This window comes from Limulus polyphemus, unplaced genomic scaffold (genome assembly GCF_000517525.1).
Source record: "Limulus polyphemus unplaced genomic scaffold, Limulus_polyphemus-2.1.2 Scaffold599, whole genome shotgun sequence".
Classification (NCBI taxonomy): Eukaryota; Metazoa; Arthropoda; class Merostomata; order Xiphosura; family Limulidae; genus Limulus; species Limulus polyphemus.
In genome coordinates, this window is record NW_013666209.1 from 501,313 (window position 1) to 507,862 (window position 6,550).

Here is a 6,550-nt window from a genome sequence, read left to right on the forward strand (position 1 = left end):
ATGTTACTGTAGGTGTTGTTTCAGTTGGATCTGAAATGGTTAAATAAACCTCACTCACTGATATTTTGCAACGAAAACAGTATTACAGAAACTTACCGGTCTGCTGATGTTCCTTCTTGAGAAAGAATGTAAAAACGAGTGTATGTAAGCCAACTTTTGAAATCTGAGCCTTGTTTCGCTTTTGCACAAATATGTAATGGGCATCTGAAATTATGATCGAAAATATTATTCAAGCGATACTAATTTTTGCGCAACAACTAAAATTTAGCGAATAGTTCTCGCATATGATTCGAATATGAAATACCGTAATGCCCCTAATTATAGCCCCCTCTATAAATATCGCCCCCTCCGGTATTTTTATAAAGCTTACCTTGTGTGACAGCACTATAAATCCAACATATAATCCACTTTTATTACCAGAATTTTGATTTGAAAATAAGAAGAAAACACACACGCACACTTATTAGCATTGAAATTAACAAATCACATATGAAAAATTAGCGCCCCCTTTGCAGTTTGCAACGCCCCTGGGGGCGTAAATTAGGGGCAAAACGGTATTCGTGTGTTAGAGCTGAGCACAAACGTAACTATAGTTTATCGTGTATACCGTGTTTCATGTTTATACCCTCACTTATCGTTTTTTTATGCCTCGCTAATTCTATAAAAGTATTTTTCTTGCAATAAAACTGATGTTGAGTGTGTTTATGCGCTAGTTTTAAAACCTGACCTGTATATTTAATGCGCCGATGTGGTATTCGTTTCAAATGGAGAATTTAGAGACATGCGTTTGGCAGGAATAATCGTCAGCACACAGGTAGACCTGTCGTAGCTGATTACAGAGTAAATAAACACGAGGTGTCATAGTAATAGAGGGCAGTAGCTTTCAAACGCTTAACGCTCTGAATTTCTATGTCAGAGACCCCAAAAATTAGCGTGGTACCCTTCTTCCCTCTCCACCAAGTAAGGTCTCTGCGTTACAAACTCGAACCCAGCGGGCATCTCGGCGCATAAGAACAGAAGGCATCACCCGGGTACCGTCATTTCGTGAACAGGACAGGTTCGTGTCACGTACAAAAGTGTGACGCCTTGTTTCTCTGCTTCGGAGAGTACGCGCAGGGATTGTTGTATCTCTTACTCAGGTAATGTTTTAAACATTAATATTATTTGTACGGCTATTAAACCTTCGGAAAATTTGGCTAAGCATTTAATGTTGCGGAATTAATAATTTGCAGTTCCGGTTGTTTTATGATACATATTGTAATATTACATAAAATGTAATTAACTGAAAATACCTGAATCAGAGTAATATTATTTTACCGCACGTTCATGGTAACTTGCATAATTGGGAACTTGAGTTCAGGTAATGTAAGTAAGATGTTGGGTAACAACAACACGCCGTGAATATTAATATGTTACATGGTTTGTACAGTTTAATACAATAACGCGCGCTTTACACAATATATATTTGTCAAACATTACTTAATTTGTGTTTTGTAGTATAATGCATAGCTTGGATAAACAGAATACTCGATTTCAACGTTGTATCTTTATTTACCATTACAGCATTTCAGTTGTTGCTATTTTGTGTGGTGCCGAAAATGGTAAAGTAGGGAACTGCTTAAACCAAAAAGCAATACATATCACTGATCTAAGTTTATTGGAATTCTTTCAATTCGGACATTAAACACCTGTGGGTTAATATGCTACAAATACTATAAACAGTGTTTTAATTAAAACTCTGGGTGTTGTAATCCAGGTAATCAGGATGTAGATAAACACTTCATCGTATTATATATACTCTTGTACTTAGAATGATGTAAGTAATGTAGGTGCAGTTAACGAGGACGTACGTATATACGTAGCTGTATTGTATATACTCTTGTATTTTGAATAATGTAAACAATGAAGGTGCAGCTAATGAGGACGTATGTATATATGTAGCTGTATTGTGTATACTTTTGTATTTTGAATAATGTAAACAATGTAGGTGCAGCTAATGATGACGTATGTATATACGTAGCTGTATTGTATATACTCTTGTATTTTGAATAATGTAAACAATGTAGGTGCAGCTAATGATGACGTATGTATATACGTAGCTGTATTGTATATACTCTTGTATTTTGAATAATGTAAACAATGTAGGTGCAGCTAATGAGGACGTATGTATATATGTAGCTGTATTGTGTATACTTTTGTACATTGAATAATGAATGATGTAAACAACGTAGGTGCAGCTAACGAGGACGTACGTATATATGTAGCTGTATTGTATATACTTTGATACTTTGAATAATACAAACAATAAAGGTGAAGCTAATGAGGACGCATACATAGATGTAATTATATTGCACATATTAATTTCCTGTGAATAATGTAAACAGTATAGGTACTACTGATGAGGATGTACGTATATACATATATTTGTATGTTATGTACCTTTACACTGTCAATGATTTGAGCAATACGAATGTATGTTGTTAGAAAATAAAGAAATACTTGTAATATGGGAGTTTATAATTAAATACAATGGATACCGTAAACAATCGTGCTCAAAGTACCCTTTAGTTCACAAACAAATGAGTAAGTCATTATGATTTTAGGTTGGGATGGATAATCTATGTTTGAATGAAAAGTTCTAAGTTATTTTATTTTATGGTAAACAACTCTTATGTGTTAATGAATAACTTTGAAAGAAGAAATAATTGAAAAGTGGAGTATTTTATTTATTTAATTTTTTCCCCACTGAATAATTCGTCGAGTTCTTTGAATTGAATCATTTCTGACTTGCATCAAAACCAACAATATATTTGGCGTTTTTAAAATTTCTTTATAAAATGTTCATGCTAATATGTCTAGCTTTCAAAACACTTACATCAATAAATATAGCAAATTGTAAATCATTCACGGATTGTTCTATTTCATAAGTGTAAAAAAAGGTCGGCAGATACGAATAACCCAGACAACCTTGTTATTAGCGACACCTGACAAAAACGGCAACACCATGAACAATTTAAATAAGATTTAATCTTTACTTGATTATGCAATTAAACCCTCAAAGAAATAGCTCAAGTAAATGGTGCTTGTAATATTATACAAACACATATTTTATGTTTAGTATTACACATACAATAAATAGAAATATGTCCTAGTATATTACGTTTTTTTCTTCATGCATGGTGAATATTGTATATTCAGTCTTATCGAACTACCGTGTTATCTCTTTACAAATAAACGTTGTTAACACTACATTGCTATTATGAGACTGTGTTATCAGAGATCTAGCGGACGAACAGTAGTAGATAAAGTCCACAATCTACAGACAAAACATGAATTTGATTTTATGCTTAAACTAGTAAATACAGGAAATTATGTGTGGTATACATTTGTCATTTTCACCTTTCAGTAGGGAGTTCAAATGAAAAAAGAAATATATGTATATAACAATTGCTCTGTATATGTTTAAATAATTGTGTGAGTGTTTTAAAACGAATTTCAAATCGTTCATGTATGATATTTTAAACAACGAAGTGACAATCGCAGTTTATAAGAGTGATGTTCCAGTATATATGTTACCCTTGGGAGCACTCTCTTCTCTATTGATTTGGGTAGGGCGTGGCTTAATGGTTACCATGCTAGGACTCTAAATTCGAGGATTCTTAGTTTGATGCAAAAATGCAATCCACGCTTTAGGGCCGTGGATGTTCTATAAGAGTGAAAGTTAAATTCCAATTTTCCACCAGACAAGAGCATGCGGACAAATTCGAAAATACAAAAACAAAACAACAAAAAACAAAAACGAACTATTGCCAACTTAAAAAAAAAAGAACATTCTCGTCGTCAAGTAAACGCAGTCTTTTTTTTTTCATTATTAAACTTATCCAAACATTATTAGTTACCTTTGTTTAGTTTTAGGCCTTTCCGTTATAGAATTTCAACTAAGAAATTAACTACGTGCACATTCATCAACAGATTTGTTTTTAAAATTCCTAGCTTAGAAGTTCAAAATTAAACCTAACCTGAAACTAAATTGACGAAATGTGAAAGTACATTTTAATTCCGCTTCGTTTTATTATAAACTGCGGTGGGTTAGTTTGTAACTTGGGTTGTTTGTTTGTTTGTTTCTTGTTAAGTTTGTTTGTTTGCTTTGAATTTCGCGCAAAGCTACACGAGGGCTATCTGCGCTAGCCGTCCCTAATTTAGCAGTGTAAGACTAGAGGGCAGGCAGCTAGTCATCACCACCCACCGCCAACTCTTGGGCTGCTCTTTTACCAACAAATAATGGGATTGACTGCTCTTTATAACGCCCCCACGGCTGAAAGGGCGAGCATGTTTGGTGGGAAAGGGATTCGAACCCGCGAACCGCAGATTGCAAGTCGGGCGCCCTAACACCTGGCCATGCCGGGCCCTTCTTGTTAAGTACAAAGCTACACAATAGACTATCTGTGCTGTGCCCACCCCGGGTATCGAAATCTGAGCTTCAGCGTGAAACAAGTCCTCAAGCTTATCGCCGAGCCAACAGAGGTTTTTCGCTTTTATTTGTGTCATTTCTAAATAATTATTTGTTTTCATTTTAATGATCTATTCCGTGATATCAGCTTAAATTCTAATTCATTTTAAGTTATTTTGTTTTCAATAGATATCAGTGTAACTTCTATAAATATCGGATGTGTTAAATGTGTTTTATATATATATATTTTTTTTTTCATGTGTTTATTAGACGATTGGCCCTGGAAGACGCATAAAGGCGTCATTGATGATGCCAGCTAACGACGGAAGAATTTTTCACTTGCTAGTCAGTCATTTATTGACTAGTATTTTGTCACTTGCTCAGAGTAAGTAATACCTTGATACTGTTTTATTATCATAATGTTGCTTGTATACTTAATTCTTTACTTACCAACTTGACCACTTCAACGTTTTTATTTTTAATTTAACAGATAAAGAGGCTTGTGCTCAAGTACACCTGAAATAGTAAAACACACGGCCAGTTAACCCTGAAATAATAAATGTTGATAAAAGAACAGCTAATATTTTGATAATGATCGTATAAAAATGTCAGTCTTAGCTAGTGTGTTAACAATGGGGAATAACTACGTAGATTACATATTACACCAATCCACTTTGAAATGATGACAAAAAAAATATTTTTGCTAAAACTGAAGGCATTTTTAAGAGGGTCATTCACTATAATAATTCCAACGCAACCAGAATACTTGTTAAGATGATAAATGGTGTTTTATTGCCATCTGCAACAAAATCTATAGCAGACTTGTGTCAAAGTTTTCAGCGCAAATAAATGAGACTTGAATATAAATTTGTTACTTTTAACATTAATCCAGTTGTAAATATGGGCAAAGGCTGAGGTCATCTCTATAGTAACCAATTACAAGCGTGACTCATGAGTCGACTTAAAAATCAGTTGCTGTGCAGTTGAAAATTTTGTTGCTCAGTGCCTGGAAAATTCATTGGATCTCTTGCTGAGAAGTAAATTTTACGTCGCAGAAACACAAATAAAAAAGTTGGTTTGCAACATCATGTCAGTGTACAGAGGATAATTATAATTTGTACTGTCAACTTGAAAAGCACCTTATGCGAAACATCGGCTGGCTGAACGTCCACATCAGAGATCCGTATGGTTCAGGCATGTCCATTCCTAATTTGTAACTGCTAATCAGAGGGAAGATAACCAGTCAACAGCACCTACCAGCTAGTGGGATTGTCACAAATATAACACTTTCACAGCTGAAAGTCGGAGAGTGTTCAGCGGCATATCGCATCTCAAACGTTTGGGCCTTGAGGAACGCAGCCCAGCACGTTTATCGTTAGGCTTTGGTTTGCAACAATGTGTTAGTGAACGGAAATAAAGATGTTGGTTTGTATAGCACCTTGTTATTTCTCTTTTTTACCTTTTCTTAATTCGAGACTTATTATTTTTATTTTTATTTTTTTGCCATTGATGATGTATGTACAGAGGTTGAGTACGTTATATTAAAACGATTTTGAAGTCTCACCATGTTCTTACTGCCCATATCTCCACGTTTGGCCAAGCTGTACCTGATGACTGTGCATATTAACAATAGTCCTGCAGCGTAGTTTCCATGGCAAAAGGTTCTGTCGTAAGGCCATCATGTCCCAAGCACACCACTACTCCCTGTTTGCTTTACGTAGTTCATCTATTGTATGAGGATGACGGTTTCTCATCGTACCTTTCAACAGCCCAATCACACAGAATTTCATAAGGGCGACTTGTCGATTATGTCGGCATGAATACCAATCTTTTTCTTAAACTTATTGAGGTACGCGACAGTTGAATAGGAGGTAAAACTAGAAGCCATATTGCGAATTCAGACGGAGATCTTTCCTAATGTGTTGCGTACTGTTGTTTGGAACTCATGAACAGTTTTGCCACTGACCTCTGTGTTCGTAGATTCTCACCTGTTACAAGAGGTCACACTTTGCTTATCAAGGCTTAACTACGACTTGTTGTAGATCTCTTTCTGAATGGTTCTCTTTCGATAATATGATACTGGTGATTTCATTAAAGCTT

At 35.0% G+C, this 6,550-nt stretch overlaps 1 protein-coding gene across 1 annotated transcript in view; it reads left to right on the forward strand.

Annotated features, from left to right (window-relative positions):
- Positions 1 to 4,831, forward strand: part of LOC106459384 — a 49,715-nt gene extending 44,884 nt beyond the window's left edge. Inside the window, exon 13 of the transcript XR_002610565.1 lies at positions 4,721 to 4,831. The gene's annotated coding sequence lies outside the window, so the exon portion shown is untranslated. The remainder of the gene's footprint in view (positions 1 to 4,720) is intronic.
- Positions 4,832 to 6,550: the final 1,719 nt, after the last annotated feature.